We start from the raw sequence: 21,241 nt of genomic DNA on the forward strand, positions 1-21,241 counted from the left end.
ACTCAGCATGCAATGAGAAAGATCTGAAATAAGAAAGTTCTGAAAGTCCTGTACTTTCCATAGCATGGTCAGATCTTTTGAGAAAATTTGTTGCATTACACCTTCAGACCAGAGCAAGATGGTAGCTACCTAGACAGAGAACGTGTGCTGTGCTGCACATGTATACTGACAGGTCCTCACAGCTCCATTAGGTTACGTGGCTACTTTGAAGCTTAAGTGTAGGCCAGAACCTGTTGCTCTAGCATAGTGCTCCTTAATGCTGACATGTAATTAACATTTTTTTAATGTTACCTATCAGACACCTGTAGTCATGACGGAATATAAATAGATAGAGGTCCCAAAGTGTATTTTTAGATATCTCAGTGTTTACATATGTTGTATTTCACAATCTGTACTCTGAGTTACGTTTTTGATTTTTCACAGCAAGGACTTTTTACTGTCTAAGATTTTGCAAAAGGTATAAATCCTTAGGCTTGAAGTAATAGAAATGAAAATGAAGGCTTCTCTTCAAATCTTAACAACAACAAAACCATTTACTTGTAAAGATGGCAAGTTTTGAAAAACAAATATTTATTTTAAGTTGCACAAACATAATCAGATTGAGTGCTTGTGATATGTGCAAGTACAATAACTTTGAACACCAGGACTCTGCAGAGAGTTTTTATTATTTGATACATTTGGGATATCCTGTTTCAGTTGTTGCTTTTGTGCTAGGTGTCCTGCAGCAGAATTATGACAAACACAGGTGAATTAGTTAGAGACTTTTCTCTTTTCTGAACTTGAGCAGACATGCTGGAGACTGCTTTAATTTTCTTCTGTGTGTTGTGCAAAATATAATTCTTTCCCTGATGCTTTCAATAATGGCTCAAAAGGCAATTAAATATACTTCTGTTTCACATCTCTGAGATTTTCCACAATGATGGTTGCTACAGAGACCACAGCTGTGACTTGATATAGGCATTGCAAGGAAATCTTAATAGAACTGGCTTCCTGAGAAGTGTGCTCACTCTGGAATATTTTCTCATGCTGGAGACAAAGTTGTAGCTTGTTGAAGGAACAGTATTTTTACAGACAACATTCAGCCATCACCTAGTCCATACAGACACTTGCAATTTTTAATGTACCATAGACATTATATTACCTTGAAGTCTCTGCAAATTAGAAATGGATTTGAGGCTACACAGCAATACAATCTCCCTTGTGAAACAGTCAAATGTGATACGTTGAATTTGGTATTTCAAACATTGCCAGGGTGGATATTTTTTCAAGTTATAAAGGGAGGAATCACAAGTTGAAATTCAATATTAACACCAGATTTTTCTGGCTGTCCAGGAGATGCCATAGTGGATAATGTTTGAAGACACATTGAGAACTCTGGATGGCCTTGACATTTTTAAAATGCAAAGTAAAATTTTAAGTACAATTTTGCTCTCACACAGACTACACAAGCTGACTTTGACAATATATATATATATATATATAAATTTTTTTTCAGGTGAAGAAAAGTATTGTTTTACAGTTATCATCCTTAAACCAGGACATTTTTAAATAAGAGTTAAAGGTCATGAACATTTACCTTGAAGATTCTGAGACATTCTTCTTTACTGCCAAGTATTTTCAAATGTTAAGATTCTTAATTTAAACTTTTTAATATACTAAATTCTTCTGCCTTCTATACCTCATCTCTGAAATAAGATTTAAAAAAAAAAAAAAAAAAAAAAAAATCATTCTTAAACCTTGATGGGAAAGAAGAACTTTTGCCCTTCAAAATGCAGTGCAGGTAGATGAATTCACTTAACAAAATTGTTCTATTCTTCATCCAAAAGGTAAACCTGTGTAAATGAAACCCTCAGTGAGACCTTACATCTCATCTCAAATGTGCATTTCAGAGATTCATGTCCTCTGCTTTATTGGTGTTCCTTGATTCTGTCAGCTCATCCATCAGCTTCAATATCACTGAAATGGCACAGTAAACTTTGTGCTGCTTCTGTTCTCTCACTGCTAAGGATTTTAGTTCTTTAATAATAAGTTTTTCTTCATATTTTAGAACATTGATGATCCTACATTTGCTGTCTGAGACTTACAATGGAGCCTTAAAATACTTCCAAGATCTTGGAGTTTTTTTCTGCTTTCTTTACATGAGTGTATAAGGTTACTTTAACTCGTGTCTGGATAATACAAATTGTTTTTCACATTCTCATGTTTAATCTGTGATTGTTGGTCGAGTTTTACAAAATCACAAAATAGTTGAGTTTGGAAGGGACCTCCCATGGTCATCCTTCCCAACCTCCCTGGCTGAGTATGATTCCTAGATTTTGCATCCATGCTGCCTACCCCAATCACCTTCTTATCCTTGATACACCCTTCACCAAACCTGGAAATGGATTCAAGAATGAGTTAATTCCCCACCTTGCAAGGTATCAAGGTGAACTTCCCAATCCTGTAGTTCTCTGAGTCTTCCTTTCTTGAGCATAAGAGTGACATTGACTTTCCTTCAATCCTCAGGCATCTGACCATCAGGTCCTTGCTCAGCCATCCAGGATTTCTGCCCGTCCTGCTTGCTTTCTTACATATGGGGATGGAGAATTCTTGTGCTCTAAGAAAAGTATCCCTTAAAGAGTTGCCAGCTCTGTTCAGCTCCTCTGTCCCCAGGGACAGTGTTCCAGGGGATCTCATCCACTAGGCCTTTAAATAGCTCAAAGTTTGCTCTTCAGAAGTTCAGGGTCCTGACTGCTCTTCGTCAGGCCCATACTCCTTGAGATCACAAACTCAACGAGGGTATGGTCACTGCAGCCCAGACTGCCTCCAATCTTAACCTCTTTCATGAGTTCATCTGCACTGGTGAGCACCAAGTCCAGTGACACTTCTCCTCTATCTGATTTGTCATAGCACGTGGACAGGGAAGTTATCCCCAACGCACTCTAGGAGCTTCCTGGATTGCTCACAGCCTGGTGCGTAGCTTTTCCAGCAGACATCCAGGTGGCTGAAGTCCCCATCAGGATGAGAGTGTGTGAGCATGACATTTCTTGTAGTTGAAGCCAGAAGGCCTCATCAACAGGCTTCCCTTGATCAGGTGTCCTGTGGTAGACCCCAACCACAGGTTGTCTTGTCTAGGCCTTAGCTTTTACCCACAAGCTCTCAACCTGTCCATGGCTGTTTCTCAGAGGCAACTCTTCTCAGTCAATCCATTCCTAACATAGAGGGCAACAGCCCTGCCTCTCCTTCCCTGCCTGTCTCTTCTGAATAGCTTGTAACCCTCTATTCCAGTGTTCCAGTTATGTTACCCACCATGCACCAGCCATGCAGCCAATTGTTCACATGGTCTGGTCATTTCCTTCTTCTTGGCTCCCAGTCAACTTGGAGGATGAAGGGCATGGAAGGGCACTTCAGAGGTAAGGGAGAGACTCTTCCTCCGATTCCTGGCAGAGATGAACGTCCAGTCTCACTTGCCTTGTGAGTTGGTTGAGTTTGTTGGTTCAGTTTCTGAGGCTATCTTATCTTCCCCTTGCCAGGATTTCGGGTAGTCGCATTCCTAGGCCAGTCTCGGCACATAATGACATTTGTAAATTTCCCACACAGATTCCTGGACGCTTGAAAAGTTCGTTCAGCTGGGCACGCTTACAACCATGACAGCCACTTCTGCATCAAGACCCAGGGGGACTTCCAGATTCTGGAGTTCCCTGGAACTGAGGGTCTGGGCAGCTCTTTTGATCCCTGGGAGGTCTGTCTGGGTGTAGGCATCTGCATGGGGAGGTTGTGGCCCCTTTGAGTTTCAGCCTCAGCCCAGCAGGCACAGCAGGTGGACACCATTTCTATTTCAGTAGAAGACACCTTCCTCTGTTGCTCCAAGAATAGAAGAAAGCCACCCACCTTGTAGCTTCCCATGCTACCTGCCTTGCCAACTGCAGTGCCACCTCCTGTTTGCCTGCCCTGCTCCCTGTGCTCCCAGTCGCTTGCACCCCCCATGGTTTGCTTATGGAGGAACAGGAATTCAAGCTAAGACATGCATATTTTTATGGGAGCTCATAAAACTTTTCCTCTCAACTTTCTCTTTCTAGACAGATTATTTGGATAAAGTCTTGACTTTTTCATAGGGACAAGAACCTAGAAAAAATGCATTTGCTTGCTCTAATTTTCTGCTGGTTTCCATTGCTTCTGTAAAATTCCTTGTCTTCCACCGTAGATGCAGGTTACTTTCAGACAAAGTCAGAGAACTAATCAGGCTTAAATACTTCTGAGTTGAAGAAGTCAAGGGTTCTTTCATAGGCAAAAGCTGTTCTTGTCTTCCATGCCTTCAAGCATAACTCAAAAACATTTAAGTGCAAAAGAGAAAAAGGTGTTGCAGAATGATCACATAACTTCCTAACTTCGAGTAAGTGGTCAGCCACAAAATTAGAAATAATTTTTCTAATTTTAATAACTCTCCTTTAGATACTGTGTTTTTCCATGTTTTTATTTTTTATTCATTTGAGCTTTTGCCTAAGGAACACATGGGATATTCAAAGTATTGTCAAACATAAATTTTTGTACATATATCTTTGTGTGTTTTCTATATGGATGCATTCAGTCAAACTAAATATGGAATATTCAAGAGACAAAACTTTGATGGAGACATTTCTACTCCTGGGACAGAAAGCTATCATTAGGAACTACTATAATTATGCCTTGCAAAATCTTGACCTTGAATTTTTCTGCCAGTTGTATTTTACATGTTCATTTTAAAAATCCTTCTTTATTTATTCTATCCTTTACAATGAATAGCTAAGAAAAAAAAGATTTGGGGTACCTCTATAAGAAATATGTTTTAGAAGAAGAGCCGTGGTTATTCTAGAAATATAATACACTGGTTTGTTTTGACTTTAAAAGCCTGATACTGAAGTAGATTAGCCAGACCCACTGGGAAAAGGATGATGTGGAAGGCTGGATCTTTTCTGACAACCTGTGGAAGATTTTTACTATAAAAATGCAATGAATAAATAATGAAAAACGTGACAGTCTATTGCTCTGGTTTATTGTATCATATTATTCATGCAGGTAGCGGAGAAGCACCCTGTAGTATAAGCCTGTATCCATTCGGGAGGATACATCTCTTATTCCAGAGGTCCTGACCTTACTCTCAAAAGCAGATAAAAGCAGATGAATAATAGCACTATGCGTGATTTATTTTTTAACTCATCCATAACAATCTTGATTGGCATGGGGGGAAGGGAAAAATGGCTTAGAAAATTAGATATAGAAGTTTCAGATGGCAGAGCTGGTGCAGCAGTGTATAAGTGCATATGGCCATCATCAAGTGCCTTCCAGGAGAGTGGAGCAAGAGCTATGTTAGCCAATTAATTCTCACAGAAATGAAGATTGAGTCATTTGCTGTTGCTTGACAGAGATTTATTTTCATCCAATTTCTCTGGTCCTTTGTTGCTGCTTTTTTTTATTGGTAAGTTTCCATACAAACAGAAACCATGATGAGGTTCACCCCACTGGCCAGGAGTCTTCTGTCAGAGAGTTTGGCATTGTTTTCTTCCTGACAGAAGATGTAATTTCTCTTGCCACATACTTCATCCAAATCTTCTTTTCAAAATTATTTGTTATCCACAACTCATTACTTCATCAATAAGTTTATTTATCTTTCTCATACTTGAAACTCTGTACTGTTCTCTCAGGTCAAGACCAATGAAAGCAGTTACTCTGGCCTTTAGTACATTCTATGCATGTTTCCTCTTCAAGTCCTTTAAGAATTTGTTCATTTATGCCTGAGAAGTGATAATGACCAAAGAGGAAAGGGAATTACTCAAACTGGGCCCCTCACATAGCAAAAGGTAAGCTTCACTGCAATCATTTTATAGGCAGATTGTACCTGGCACCCTCAGAGCATTTTACTAATATTAACTATTACTGATCCTCTGAGATTTCTTGTCATGTATGAATATCCTTCTATCATAAAAAGTCACTTCAGTTAACCTGTTCAGTAGTCACCCTATGCAGCTGCCCTACAACAGAGTATAGGATTACTCTGTTCTGTGTACCTTACTTATCTAACAAGGAAAGATGGAAAATAAGATTAACTAGGGTATACCTGAGGTAGCTCAAACGTAGTAGGGAAGTCAGGATGCTTCATAAAGACCCTCATCTCTCCTTGTTTTCTACCCTTGTTTTACTGTACTTAGTACCCTTTAGCTGGATCATGTAGAAATCTTTCTTTGCACATACTAAACCCTTTTGTATAACATAGCATTCCTTTTCAGTCATCTTAAGTTATAATTACATCTTTCACCTAAAAATATTTCACAACATATCCTCATGCAGATACAATTTTCTTTGGTATCTGCAAAGCAAACTTATTGTTTCTACAAGGTTTTAAGCTTCTCCCGTTTTTCTTCATTTTCTTCAATAGTCAATATTAAAATAATAAAGTGATTTTTCTTGGTCACCACAGTAACAGAGATAGAGAGAGAGAGATAAAGAGAGAGAGAGAGAGAGAGAGAGAGAAGGTATAACATGTTAGAAAATATTAATGTTTACATATAAATATGATATTTAGATTTTTATTTTCATCAGTAAGGTTTCTAGACAGTTTTTGTTGTGCTAAAAGAATTAAAGCACCATGAGAATTAAAATTTGTTAGTAGACATCAAATCTCCTCAAATCTGTTCATTTAGAAAAAAGAGAGCACAATTAAGTAAGGTATATTCGACAAAGCCTGAGCTAGGGTATAGCTGCCTAGCTTGAGCTAGGGTGTGATTTCATGGCACATAATGTATCAACTAGCTGCTTTACTGAACACATGTTCAAAAACCTCATCAGCAAAGCAGCAAAGAACAACTGTCCCACATATTCTGTAAATGTGATGAAATTTGTTACACTGCAGAACTACCTTAAGAATTGACCCAGTTTTGAAGCATCCGTCCTCTTTTGTACTCAGCAGTTTCATCTGAGCACACAGTCTTGTTTATATTTTGTTTTGAATGTTTCAGAGTAAGTAAGGAGTCTTAAATAAGTTAGTTTTTTGTTTTGTTTTTGTTTTTTGTTTGTTTCTCTTCCTTTCAGCCACAATGATTTTCTATAAGCAGAAAACAGTAAATATGAATAACATTGAACATCTGAAGTGGGAGAGGGAGGAAACTAATGCCATATTGCCTCTTTAGTAATAGAATAGAAGCAACATTTCATTTGAAACAATTTTTATGGGTATGAATTCATCTTTAAGAACAATTTTACAGAACCAGAATTATTTTCTTTATTTACTTTTGTGGCTTAAAAAGTTGTTAATAATACATACATTATATATATATATAATATATATATTTGAGAATTATTTTATTTTTCTGTAGTTGCCTTTTTTATGTAAGAAATTTTTCACATCTGTGTTGTTCTCTGCAGAAAAGGTTCTCATACCTGTAATTATGCCTGTTCTTCTTATTCTACATGGCTTTGGGGTAAAATACCAATATTTGTAGTAGAGGTCTGTTATCTGAATGTACACGGTATTCCACAGTATTAGCAAATTCTGTGTTCCTCTTCAAAAAATTAATCATTTTCAGGGGATTTTCATGAGAGAAGTTCCTTAAAAAATGTTGAGGCAGTCACCCTAAAGTTAAACTGCAAGGTATCTGTTTCATTTTTGACAAGTATTACCAACAAAACATTGCCAACATAGATTTCTGCTCACTTCTAAAGTGTGCAGCACAGCCATCTCCTCCCCTACTAGGACGGTAAACAGCAGAGCAAAATCGGACTTTTAGAAAAGGTAAATCACAGAGTCAGGAGAAGATGGATTACTGTTCTGTATATATATGATAAGAATGCCTATAGAAAAAATAATGAAATTATGGTGTCTTAGGTTGTGTCAGAATATTTTGAGCAATCTTGCCCAGGTTGTGTCAATATGAGAATATTTTGAGAGGTCTTGCCCTACCAATAGAACATTTTAAGTTTTCTAAACTTAAGTTCAATAACTTTCTAACACAAAATATATTATGGTCATATGAGATAGTCCTTCTTTGAACCTAACTATGTTTAGATGTTGCCTCAAGAATCACAATAACATTAACTGTAGGCAAGCAGAGGGAGATCAGATGCAGTAATATGTATAAACAATGCCTCAGATGTTGAGTGCTGAGAACATATGGAGGTAAACTGGTTGAATGAAAAATATGGCTGAAAAATCTGAGAATAAAAGCTTATTGCAGGATCAAGATGGTACAGCCACACAGACATACAGACATGAAAAAGAAATCTTAGGATAGGTAGCCATACTGATTCAGTGGAAGGACAACACAATTAGAAATATATACTGTATGTGTTATCCCCATGGGGAACAAAAAAGGCAAAACACAATAAATCAGAAGTTGTGAGAAACAGAACACTGATGTTAGAGAAAGATGAAGACATTAACGAAAAGATAGTAGCTGACTCAAGGCTAAGTAACAGAAACATTTTTTCAACAGGAAGAGTCTTCACTAACACGGATATTGTGGGGATGTAGAATAGAATTTTCTGACATACAGTAGGAAATAGAATGAGCTAGTCATATTGCAAGGACATTTTACAGAATTAAAAGAAAAAAAAAAGAAAAAAGGAAGGAAGAGTGACAGAAACATAAGAATATTCAGAAACAAACAAACAAACAAAAACAAACAAACAAACAGATTAGCCCATCTAAATGTATTGTATTAATCTGGGGTCAGTGTTTAAAAACAGATGAGGGTTACATGAGGTCCTCTGAAAATTTCTGCAAGATTGAAGTGAAACTCAACAACAAACTTCTAGTGCAGGATTGATCTGCCAGGTATATTAATAATGGAAAATATTAAAAAGAAATGATTAATTTAAATATTTTCGAAACTGTAGCAGAATCTTTCAGCTCATGTGGATATTTTCTGCCTGACAGTGAGTCTTGATTTATGAGTTCGGTTTGGGTGCCATGAGTAAAGCACATGAGATTTTTTTTTGTTCAGTATATACCACTGATTATACTATGCATAATTAATTACATAGCTGAAATAGAGCTAAATACAGCTTATAGCTCTGGGGATAGTGAAAATTTCACGATTTGAAATTCAGGTCCAGGCTCTCAAGTGTGTTTTTAGATGTAGAGTGGTATGAATTCAGTAGATCTTCACTATTTGCACCAGGTTTTATTTGCCTTATACTCTGTCCTATCATAGATCATATGAGAAAAGGGAGTGGTAAAAAGGATTAAAATATTTCCAGACTGTATTTGTGTTATTTGCACTCATATTGTATTTGCACTCATCCTGCCATTGTGGGAGAGGCAGCTAAAGTGCAGAGCAGCAGTTTATTAGTGTTTCCTGCGTTATTTAATCAAACACACCTTTGTTCTCCTTCAGTATTTTGGGCCCCAAGTTGTGCAGACCTTGCTGCAGAACCCTGAGGAACATTCATTAATCTTTTTGTCTGTCAAATACTAATTTGCTGAAAGAGAGAACTGCAATCATTTCATGTTGTAGAAAGAGTTTCCTACCTGATAAACTGCATGTAGACAAAAGAAAATCTGAGGCCTAGGACATTTTCTTTGCTCATTGACAGCATATATTGTGAGGCTTGTTATTCACAAGAGATATCTTGTGAAAAATATCATACTTTTAGTTTGCAGGCCAGAATTCTTTGTGTGCTAAGTCCCAAATAATCATCTGTTTTGTAACACCCAGGCATGCGAAGCAGAAGAAGAAAAATAAAATAATTGCAATAAATTTAGCATTTTCCTACAAGACAGAGGATCTTCCTTAGAAGAAATATGTAGTAGCACACAAAAAGGCAAAAAATGGTGTCCAAGGCATATGCAAAAAAACAGAACTTCTCATAGAGTAGTCCATTTTTTTCTCCAAACACAAAACATCACCTTCATTCAAGGAACCCTCAGGGAATCTGAACCAAGAAATCAAATGCCATCTGTTGTTTAGCAGATGTAAATATTGACACTGGTAGTATTTCACTTGTTTAAAAGGATAATATAGAAATCATTTAGCAGTCAAAATAGTTGGTGCCAGAAGTGATCTGAAGGGGCTGAGTTCAAGAGTAAAATGCTTAATTTTTATACAAATGGGCTATAAAATCATTAGATTTCCTGGCAAAAATATTGTGCAAGGCAAAGACTCTTTAATCACAAGTCTGCTTATTTAGTATTTATACATAACTGGAAAGGTACAGTACCTTCTTGATTAGAAGTTTCAGAGAAGATCTCTCAGCATCATTTGTCTTTTATGAAAAAATATTATAGAGAAATTCTGGTCTGACTTACAGAAACTTCATCTGTACTGACAGCAATGATGGACTTTGAGAAGAACATCCTGGAGATGATATACTAAAAGTCATATTATTACATTATAATGCATAAAGCAGATCATTAATTTCTATTCAAGCCCCTTTCTTCTAATACAGAATAGAGGATTCAAACACGGCTGATAATATATTACAGAAGAGTAGTGCTTGCTTATAGAGCAATTTGGTGTTATACTTCAGAACACTATTTACTGAGAAGTGATTGAAAAACTTTTTTTTTTTTTTTTTTTAACTGTATGCTTTGGAATGTATGTAGAATGCTGACCCTCAGTTTTGGCTGCACCAACAAAACAATTGCATAAAAAATTACACATTGTTAAGGACAGCAAAAAGGGGATACAAGATGTACAACTTGGTCTTGATTAGTGGCTGCACTAACAACATAGCATTGTGGGAAATGACAGAAAGAAGAAACAGTGTACAGCAAGGAGAAATTAACGTAAATTACTAATCGGGACAGAAATTATCAGGGCAACTCTATCACAGATACTAAGTAAGAGTTTAAAATCTGAAAAATTTGTGAAAGAATGTATGGGGGAAGCTATTTGCTTGAAATAAAATAGTGTGGTGAAAGAGATAACTTGAAGGAAATAAGGGGTAACATAAGGGATATCAAGATTTGGGATCCTTCTGCAGCAGTCATACTCTTTATTACTGTTTCACAAGATAACCTGTTCTTGCACCTATGCCTTTGCCCGTGTGTGACCCATTTCTGCAGTTTGAGGGCACATGAAAGTGGAGGGAGGGAGGAATGGAAGGGAGGAACTGATGGAGCATCCTTACCGTTCAATGCCATGTATTGTTCAGATGTTGTTCAGATGTGCCTGTACATGGTATCAGTATTACCAGTATTACCTTTTTTTTTTTTTTTTTTAATAAAAAAAGAAAGGAAAGCCCCAAGGTTTTCAGTCTTCACCTTCACCCTGCATGAAGGTCCTTAAAGTGTCCTATAGATATCCTTAAAAGTGAGCATGAGGGATTGGTTTCACCTGCATGAAAATGACCACAAGATTAGAAAGTCACTAAGCAAGCAGAAATGTCTAATTAGTAATTGGTCACTGCAGTCATCATTCAAGTGTGTTGAAAAGAATGGTTATACCTGCAGACTATGAATTGGAGTTGTAAATAGTTTGAGACTGTACAAATCATTGTACAGAATATATGATTCACTGAAAAAAAAAAAAAAATCACATGGTTTAGCTGAGAAATATACTCACAGCACTAATCTCAGCAGCTATTTATACCAGACTAATTTGGTAAGTGTTTTCCTTGAGGTACCCTAGATCACTGCCTCCATGTGACAAAATCACTGAAACGCAATATATTGTGGGTCTTCAAAAATGGAATAAATAAGAATTTTGAAATTGTTTTGAAATTCTGTACTTTTTCTTACTTTTTTTTGATAATTTTACCTGAAATAGAAGTAATTCAATTGCCTTTTAAAATGGCTAAACTAAAGAACAGTTTTAAAAATGAAATTTTGAATTACTAAATTCAGAATTCGTGTACACTCTGAAGTTCATTAATGTGGTATGTTGTGTAGATAAGTGTCAATTTGTTCCTTAAGAGTAGTTGTTGCTTTGTGTAAAAAAGACATTTCTAATGTCTCAAGAAGGAAAAGGTGTAAAACTTAATGCTACATTCACCATTCACAGATTTTCATGAGTTTTTCAGACAGGAGCAGTGGAAAAACTAATGGGGAAAAAAAAAAAAAAGACAAAAAAAAAAGGATGAGAGAAGGGAAGGGAAGGGAAGGGAAGGGAAGGGAAGGGAAGGGAAGGGAAGGGAAGGGAAGGGAAGGGAAGGGAAGGGAAGGGAAGGGAAGGGAAGGGAAGGGAAGGGAAGGGAAGGGAAGGGAAGGGAAGGGAAGGGAAGGGAAGGGAAGGGAAGGGAAGGGAAGGGAAGGGAAGGGAAGGGAAGGGAAGGGAAGGGAAGGGAAGGGAAGGGAAGGGAAGGGAAGGGAAGGGAAGGGAAGGGGGAAAAGGGAAAAGGGAAAAGGGAAAAGGGAAAAGGGAAAAGGGAAAAGGGAAAAGGGAAAAGGGAAAAGGGAAAAGAAAAGAAACCACTCATACTACAGACTGACTTAAAGAAAAAGCAAACAAACAAAACAAAAGAAAACAAAGCAAAAAATGGAATGGTGTAATTTAAGTGTCTGTGGTGTTTGCCCAATTCCTTTGATCTTACTTTTTGTCTTTCTCCTTTCTAGCCTGTGACTTGAGAACATGCATACAGATCTCCTTCCTTGCTCTGTTAGATAAAGGCTTGCTGAGCCAACTAGGTTTAACTCTCCAGTCAGTGTTTGCAGAATGAAGACTGCGAACTGCCTTGAGACAGATCTGCCACCTGCAGCTAGGAGCTTCCTTGCTGTTTAAAGCAAGTAAGTAGTAAGTAGCAAGAAGTCCTCGATTTCCATCTTTCCCGTGACAGCAGTCACACATTCTTCCTAAATTTCTATCTCCTTATTTCATGTTTCCCAATGGAAGCTTTCCACGTGTTTTATCTGGACCTGAAATAGTTAGTGTCCAGGTTGGATCTTCTCTAAAAAATTAGAAATAAAAAAATTATAGGTCTTCAAGGTCTGATCTACAGTGGATTATGACATTAACCACAATGCACTGCAGTTAATTCTCACGGAGCTTACCTTAGTGAAATCTCAATTTGGTGAGTTTATAGATAACCACTAGCATGTTGAAATGATGAAATAGCAAATGAATTTCAGAGTGCTTGTGGACATGTGTAAATATATACATCATTTCTTTGAATAATTTGCAAACTAGGCTTTCCTCAAAATGGCATCAAACCTGGAATGTTCAAAACTCATTAAGGATCATTAAGGCATCTCTGTCTTCCCTAAAATAACATAGAAACTTTCACTACTGTATCTTTAGTTCGTGTGCTATGATATAAGATGTATTGTCAGACTTGAGAAAGTGCAGCCATGATTTAATTTTGAATTTTTGGATAAAGATGATTTCACATGAATTTTCATGTGTTTATCTGTTGGTGTTTTTATTTATTTGTTTATTTTGGGTGGTGGTGGTGTGGGGTTTAACAGTAACATAGCTGTCTTCCAGCCTTGTCAGCCTAAACAGTTTCTGCTTCAAAAGATAGGAAGATGTAGTAAATGTTACTTCCACTGAATCAATAACAAGAGTTGGAGCACATACTATCATAGGAAATAACATCGCAGTTTAATAGTGAAATAATGTTGTTTAGTAAATGAATGTGTGCCTATGAATGTGTGTCTTTGCAAAGTTCTGGTAACACAAAAACCTAACAAGAAAGCACCTTTTTTTAGCCCTATTTTCTTTTTCTATGCCATTAATAAAACAAGAAAGTATTTTCATAATTAAAACAAACAAACAACAACAACAAAAAAGAGATTACTTGAAAATGAATTAACCATGAGTTGTTTATTCAAAAGTAGACATTAATTTTTTTCTACAAGGACTGATGAAAGTTATATCTGAGTTACAAGATGAGGGAAAAAATACATTTCCTTGTTATATAGTTAATTTTGGGTGAACATTATAGCACATTTTGGTATCATAAATGCGGCAGGTAAATAAAATGATGGCAAAATTACCCTTTATTATGTTATCTCTACATACCTCACTCTGTAAACCTGTAATGTAAACATGAAATTAAAGGGTAAGGCTGCATTACAGTTTTGATAAGATATCCTTGCAGTTTGATTCTGATGGATTGTTCCCTAATTAGGAATTAGGAAACCTAATTGATATTTCATTGGCTACCTAATTTAAATTAGAATTAATCATCAACTTCTGTTTGTCTTTCATTAGAACAATTATTTAGTGGGTTCCTGCTCATGGAACAAGGGTTCTATTGTTCACAGGCCACATTTTTTCCCTGCTGTATCAGGTCACTTCATTCATTGCAACACAGAAATAGTTGTAACTTATCTATTTTGTCTCAAACCAGAAATAATCTTAATTTAAAAATGAGTCATACATGTTTCCCTTCTCCAGCTGCTCTCTCATCTTTGCATGATAGTTTTCCACCTAAACACACCAAGGAAAAAGAAAGTAAACTCTTTCCTCTGTTACTGTATTTTTTCCTCGATCTCTGAACATTAGCCTTCTCAACTGGCTAATAAGGAGCTTCACTTTAGCTTTTATGTAACTATCGTGCATTTAATTGGTGTCTAATCAAGAGTTTTAACTCTGTCTATATTTTACAGTAGAGATCCTTTTCAATGGCCTTCAGGTACATTGTACTTATAAACCTGCTGTGAAATTTTTGTTCTGAATTATGAAAGAAAATTACATTTTTGATATTATAAGAATTAGGTATTCAATGACTAATATGACTTTGAAGAAATTAACTCTTATTGAGAAGATTTGAGCAAAATAACTAGTCAATATTATTTCTTCCAAATTACCTAAGGAAGACTGGTCTAACCCAAATGGGTTAGAATTAATTTGGGTTTTGAATATATATGAGCAGCTGTGATGAAAAGTGGATAAGGAAGCTTGCTTTTTTTCTATTTGTAGCCCGAAAAGTAGGTTGTAGTGATCTATACATGAACACAAGAGGTGACAGCAGCTGATGAGCTGTTTTATTAAGGAGGGTGACCTTATTTTCCCTACCATATAGATCCAATGTATTCTTGTTTCTTAATTTAACTTCCATTTTAGAGAACTGTTGTAAAATTTCTATTTATTTATTTTTAATGCAAGTGGCTAATTATCTCTAGGTAATTGCCTTTGTGCTTCTAAGCATATATTTAGATCAGTAAGTGCCCGAGTTGAAATTTTATTTATTTATTTATAATGTACAAAACAGAGGCATAGATAACAGTGCAGCATTTTGTTTACCACTTTCTGGGTTTTGCATCTGAATCTTTTAAGTGTCCTGTGAATGTGTGAGGAGACAGCTGAGGAGTTACAGCTCAGGCTTAACAGGCAGACTGACAAGCGTGGAGTTACTACTGTAACATAGTATAATATCTATGGACCTCCTAGTCAGGAAGAAGGTGAAGTTTTCTTCAAATAACTGAAAGAAGCTTCCTCTTCTAGGCCCTAGTCCTCACTGGAGTAGTTCTAATCTCTTGTATCTGTTGTATGGATAATATAACACAGAATAAGCAATCAAGGAAGTTTCTGGAAGTGTATTGATGACAACTTGGGAACACAGGTGAATGAAGAATCAACAAAGGGAGATTCTCTGCAAGATGTGATTCTTATGAATAAGGAATGACCGGCTGGTGAAAGCTGGTGGCAGCTTTAGCTGCAGTAATCATGGTACAGTGGAGTTCAAAATCTTGAGAGGAAACGAGGCAAAAAGTAGAATCGTAAATTTAGACTTCAGGGGAGCACACTTTGGCCTCTTCTTGGGTCTGCTTAGAAGAATCCCATGGGAGACATCCCTAGAGAAGAAATGATTCAATTTTCAAGGATCATCTCCCCCTAGCTCAAGAACAGTCCATCTCTACATGTAGGTTATCAAACAACGGTGGCAGGATGCCTGTGTGGATGAGTAAGAAAGCTCATAAAACTCAGAAACACAGAAAGGAAGTGCACAAGAAGCAGGGTAAGATGATCCAGGAGATGTATAGACATGGCTGAAAGATGAAAGGAGTGTGATACGAAAGAAAAACTTAACCTGGAGTTGGACTGGATAAGGAATATAAAACACAACAGAAAAGCCTTCTGTGGGTAGAGGATCCATGCACCATTATGTGCTGTGGGCTGACTGAAAAGGAGCAATGCAGAAAAAGACCTGAAGGTCCTTGTGAATGGGAAGGTAGGAAGGTAAACATGAGCAAGCAATGTGCCGTTACAGCAAATATGGTCAAGAACGTAATAGGCTGCATTAGGAGGGGTGTTTCTAGCAGGTTAATGAAGGTGATCTAGTCAGCCCTGGCCACATTTGGATGGTTGGATCCAGTTCTGGGCTCGCTATCAAAAAAGACATGTACATACCAGAGAGTGTCCAGCGAAAGGCAGCAAAGATATTGAGGGAACTAGAGCATTTCTGATCTCAGGAGAATGGACCGGAGAAGAGAAGGCTCAGGAGGATGGTATTCATGCTTACAAATACCTGAAGGGAGGACACACAGAAGATGGAGACAGGCTGTTCTCAGGGATTAAGGATCAGAGGCAATGGGCAAAAAATGAAATACAATAAATTCTATTTAAACTTTAAAACTTCTTTACTCTGAGGCTGGCTGAATACTGGCACAGGATGCTCAGAGGGGTTGTGGAGTCTCCCTCCATGGAGATATTTAGAACCTGACTGGACACACATTTCTGTAGGGAAACCTGATCTGACCTGTGGGTTGGATAGATGATCTCCTTAATGCCTGTCATCTTCGGTTATTCTGCAGTTCTGTGAAGCTGATATATCTTAACTCTGTGACAAGCAAAAAGTTTATAAAAGGCAGGATATGGTGCTGAAATAGTTATGGGCATTTTAATTTCATTAGTACACGAGCATCTTTGCCTTAGATTAATCTTTTTCTCCACACAGAAGTGTACCTAAACACACTTGGTTATTTTTGAATCCACTTGTGTTTACTTGAAGTCAAGGAATGCGGTTTCAATTATTCACATGATTATGTTTTATATTATTAGTATTATACATTATAGCAAGGTACAGCCCAAAATGTAACTCAGGAGTAAGGTATAATCTGGACTAATGCAATTTAGATTTTTGCACAGTTAATTTTATATGTGCATGCAGATCAGCTAGAGCAAGCCCTGTACAGTGCTCATGGACAGTTGCATTGGAGATGCTGTCAAGGGAATACAGGCACTGATAATATTGGAGGGGTGGGAGGGAAGAGGGTAGAATCTCTTGTAAATCTTTTGTAAAACTATTTCAGCTCCAATGAATTCAGTGAAGCAGATTTAATCCTGGAAAAATTTGGTCCCAAGTATTGAGGTAATAAGGAATATAAGGAATTCTAAAATTGTATCCACTCCCAGGCACGTGCAAAATGGTGTTCATGGTATCTTCCTTTTTTTTAAAAAAAAAAAAAAAAAATTCAGCTTTGCCAGAGCTAGTGTAATTTTTGGCACTCTTAAGATAGATGTTTTAAAAAGAATTCTTATTGTCTGATTAAGACAGGCACAAAAGCTGACCTGAATTCTACTATAAATAGGACTTAAATGCCAACACCCAAAACCCAATATGAGTGCACCCCCCTGTAGTCAACAAAATAAAAAGACTAAAGGTACAGACAAGAATATGAGATACAATAAATCTTTGCCAGACTCCAGTAGTGATATATTATGAACATAAGCTTATTTAAGCTTTTCTAATAAAATGTAAATTGATTAGGATTTTCTGATCTATCAAATATCAGGGATTCATTTTTCAGCTTATTAAAAGGGTGTTAGAGCTGGCTCCTTTTTAAAACAGATAAATTAACTGAGAATGTTGGATTTGTCGATTCTGGAACTGATTATTACGCTGCATGAACTAATGATCAGTGCTAGAGTTAATTAATATGATTTTGATAAAGTTTCTGCATCATATTATCATATTACTATGAGTAACAATTAGTTTTTACAAAAGAGTATTGTGGGGAAGATTCTCTACACATATAAATCAGCATTGCCTCACTGGAGTGAGCTTTTAAAAAACAGCTGAATACCTTATTCTCTTCCAATTAATTGTGTGTTGATTTTTTTACAAAAACCTACCATGGTAGAAAACATTTTTGTCTAGTTAACAAATTGTAGACTGAAAATATAATTCTCAAAATCAATGAAAAAAAATCTATTCACTATACATGATAAGAATTAGCTGTATTAATATACTTGCCAGAAATGCAATGTTTTACATGATACAAGGATAAGTATTTCTTACCAGTTCTAATAACAATTCAATTTGGCAGTATTAATTCACAAATCCACACCTTAGAGAACATTGAATCATATTTTTTCAGATAAATAAATAAAAAAATTCACACACTGATGCCAGATTCTTGATGTGTATTTTCCCATCAGAGATCTATAGACCATGAATATTTTAAGCATGTCTATAAGCATGGATGATTTGAAGCATTAGAAACTTTGAAACAGCAACCTCTTAAAACCCTAATGAGAAGCCTTTGGATTAATTCTTACCACTTTGTAAATTGCTTTGTTTTCAAATGAACCTACTCCTAATTTCTAAGTCTCAGACTTGTATTCTCAGAAGCAATGAACAGAATCAGAGAACAACCTTGCAAATCTTGTGAATTATCTGTGCTCTTCAGAGTCTGTGTGTTTTTCAAGACAAAGAGTAAAGTTACAAAGAGGAAAATCTTTTTTTTTTTAATTATTTTGTTATTATTATTATTTATATTATACTACTATTTCTTATTTTTATTTATTAGTTTATTTTTTTAAGCAGAATGAGGTAATAATTACAAAACCAAACCAAACAAAAAAAAAAAAAAAAAAAAAAAAAACAAACACAGAGCTGTATAAAAAACAAACACAGAGCTAGAAACAATCCTAATTGTTTCTAGGCTGTGTTGCGTAACCTCTACAGGAAAACACGTAGGAGACTAAAAGTTTTATGAAATTTAATAAGAGATTGTGCTTGCTGCTGTGATTGTTTTTATGATATTGTTCCTATGTGACTAGACATTACTGCTTACTGAGCAATTACAGGACAAAAATACTGAAAGAAGAGCAAATCTCAAGGTATTTCTGAGTTACTCAGGATTTAGAAGCAATTAAATCTGAAAATCCTTATGCTTTTCTTTACACTAAATGAAAAGGAAAGAATTACATGAAATTATAGCTATACTAAAACTTACCAGCTTAGGTAAGAGTAATTCAGGTTTGTTGTGCTAAGTAAAAAGCTAACATAAAAACAGTCTTTTTCAATGGTCATGTCTTGAGTTCTAACTAAACTGGCTGAAACACTTTCTCACTACGTCACACAAAGAAACTGCATTTATGAAACACTGTGGTACTAGAAGAAAATGTATTTGGTGTTGATGGCACCAAAATGTTTACACACATTACGTTTTTTTATTATACACGTGGGTCAACAGTTGGGCTTTCAACAGAGGAAGTCTAACCCTGGCACTCTTCATGTCCATGGGATCAAGGCACAGAGTGGCCAGCAGGAAACAGCAGTGCCTTCCACTCCCTCTGTGTCCACCTTGCCAGACATCTGATTTTTCCAGTTTGTTTCCAATTAGACTCTTAGCTTTGGAAGAAAATGAAGAAAATAAAAACAACAAAACAAGAACAACAACAACCGAACAGAGAAAAGGATTTAAGGAGCTGTTTCTTCTTATCTGTGATTGAATCAGTTTCTCTTTGTTTGTTACATTTTTTGTTGTCCCTAACTACTTTTATTTCTAATGATCTCTGATAACTCTAATTTAAAGACTTATGATGGAAGAAAGGAGAAGCGTCACTAAGCTGAGGTTAATAATTGTTCAGGGGTGGCAAGAAAGAGTCTCTGAAAGCTTTCTGGAAGTGTAAAGAGAAGTATAAAGAGAATTGTAACTGTTGGTTTCAATAACCATATTTCCATGGTGTATCTTTTATTAAAAAAGGCTGTAGTTTTTATAAGTAATAGGAGACTAGAAGTCTCCTTTTCTTTCACAGGGCCAGAGGACTGCCAGTGTCATTGAGCTGTGACTGAGGAAGATGCAACTGAAGAAATATTAGAGCAGCTCCAGCCTCCTATTTCTTACAGAGCTCTGTGCGAGTGTGTATCTCCACAGAGCCATCTTGAAATAATTTCCAAAACTCTGCAGATTTTAGAAATCTACTTTATCACAGACCTTGGTAAATTGCATTGTTTTAAATGTAGACAATATTTATGCTTGCATTAGATATAAAATAAAAGGCAGCAATAGTTCTACCTGTATGTCTTTCCCTGAAAACACATATTGATGTAATAAGAATCTTATCTAGCGGTGCAGCATCAGCTTTGGAATCAGAGATCTGTCCCCGGTCCAAGAATAATTTGACAAATGGCATTGAGGTTGTTGGGAGCTCCATTTATCAACTTTATGTATTATGTAAGTGATAGGGAAAACAAGATATCTATTAATGCTAAATTACTGCAATGTAGACATAGTGTTTTACTGGGAAAATTGCATAATTGTGCTTTGACAGAGAAACAGAAGTACCCTGAATGATCTAGAGGGCCTGATAACATTGGTAATTCATTTGTATGCCGTTGAACTCAGTTGGCTTAAGACAAGCAAATATAAAGTAAACTTTAATTTACTATGCCCTGAAGATTTTACCATGTCTTCCACTACACTTTGAAATCCTGCTAGATATAATCTTCATGTCTTGCTGTTTTTTCAAAGGCAAGCTCAAACTATTCTCCATTATTTTCTATCACAGGCTACAAAGAATAGATAATTTTAAAAATAAATAAATAAATAAATAAATGAAAACATTTTTAAATAAATTAAAATATATTTTTTTCCTTATCTGACAGTCATTCTTAGGTTTTATTTGTGCCATAAAACTGTTCCACAAATGAGGTTAAGGCAATTGTCGACTTGAACTGGAAAATTGTAATATAACCTGAAGTTTTGATATTAAATGCAAGTATTAAAAGACGTTTAGATGTAGAGCTTAGTGATATGATTTAGTGGAGTTAGTATTAGGTCAGAGGTTGGACTAGATGATCTTGGAGGTCTCTTCCAACCTAGATGATTCTGTGATTCTATTTTCAAGCCTGAACTTGTTCTCTTTTCATTGAGACTTTCAGTAGTTCATTAGTAATTTTTTATTAATTAGTTCATTGTAATTTTCTATTACATACATATATATATATTAGTTTAATTTTTAATTTTCTTGTACAGGAGAACCTTGGTACATCCTTTTTTTTTTTTTTTTTTTTCAACAAGCCTGAACAGACAAAATTTTGGCCTATCTCAAGAACTCATTAAACTAAAGCTTTTATTTCAATCTTGTTCAATTATATCAAAAGAAATCTACTCCAA

General features: G+C 36.0%; 1 long non-coding RNA gene across 1 annotated transcript; it reads left to right on the plus strand.

Annotated features, from left to right (window-relative positions):
- Nucleotides 1-3,331: 3,331 nt before the first annotated feature.
- LOC311427435 lies at nucleotides 3,332-20,139 on the plus strand. The gene is made up of 4 exons (XR_014687358.1): nucleotides 3,332-3,392; nucleotides 5,661-5,816; nucleotides 12,506-12,676; nucleotides 19,881-20,139. It is a non-coding gene; the product is annotated as an uncharacterized lncRNA (long non-coding RNA).
- The last annotated feature ends 1,102 nt before the right edge of the window (nucleotides 20,140-21,241 follow it).

The sequence above is a fragment of the Aythya ferina genome, assembly GCF_964211825.1.
Source record: "Aythya ferina genome assembly, chromosome: Z".
Taxonomy (NCBI): Eukaryota; Metazoa; Chordata; class Aves; order Anseriformes; family Anatidae; genus Aythya; species Aythya ferina.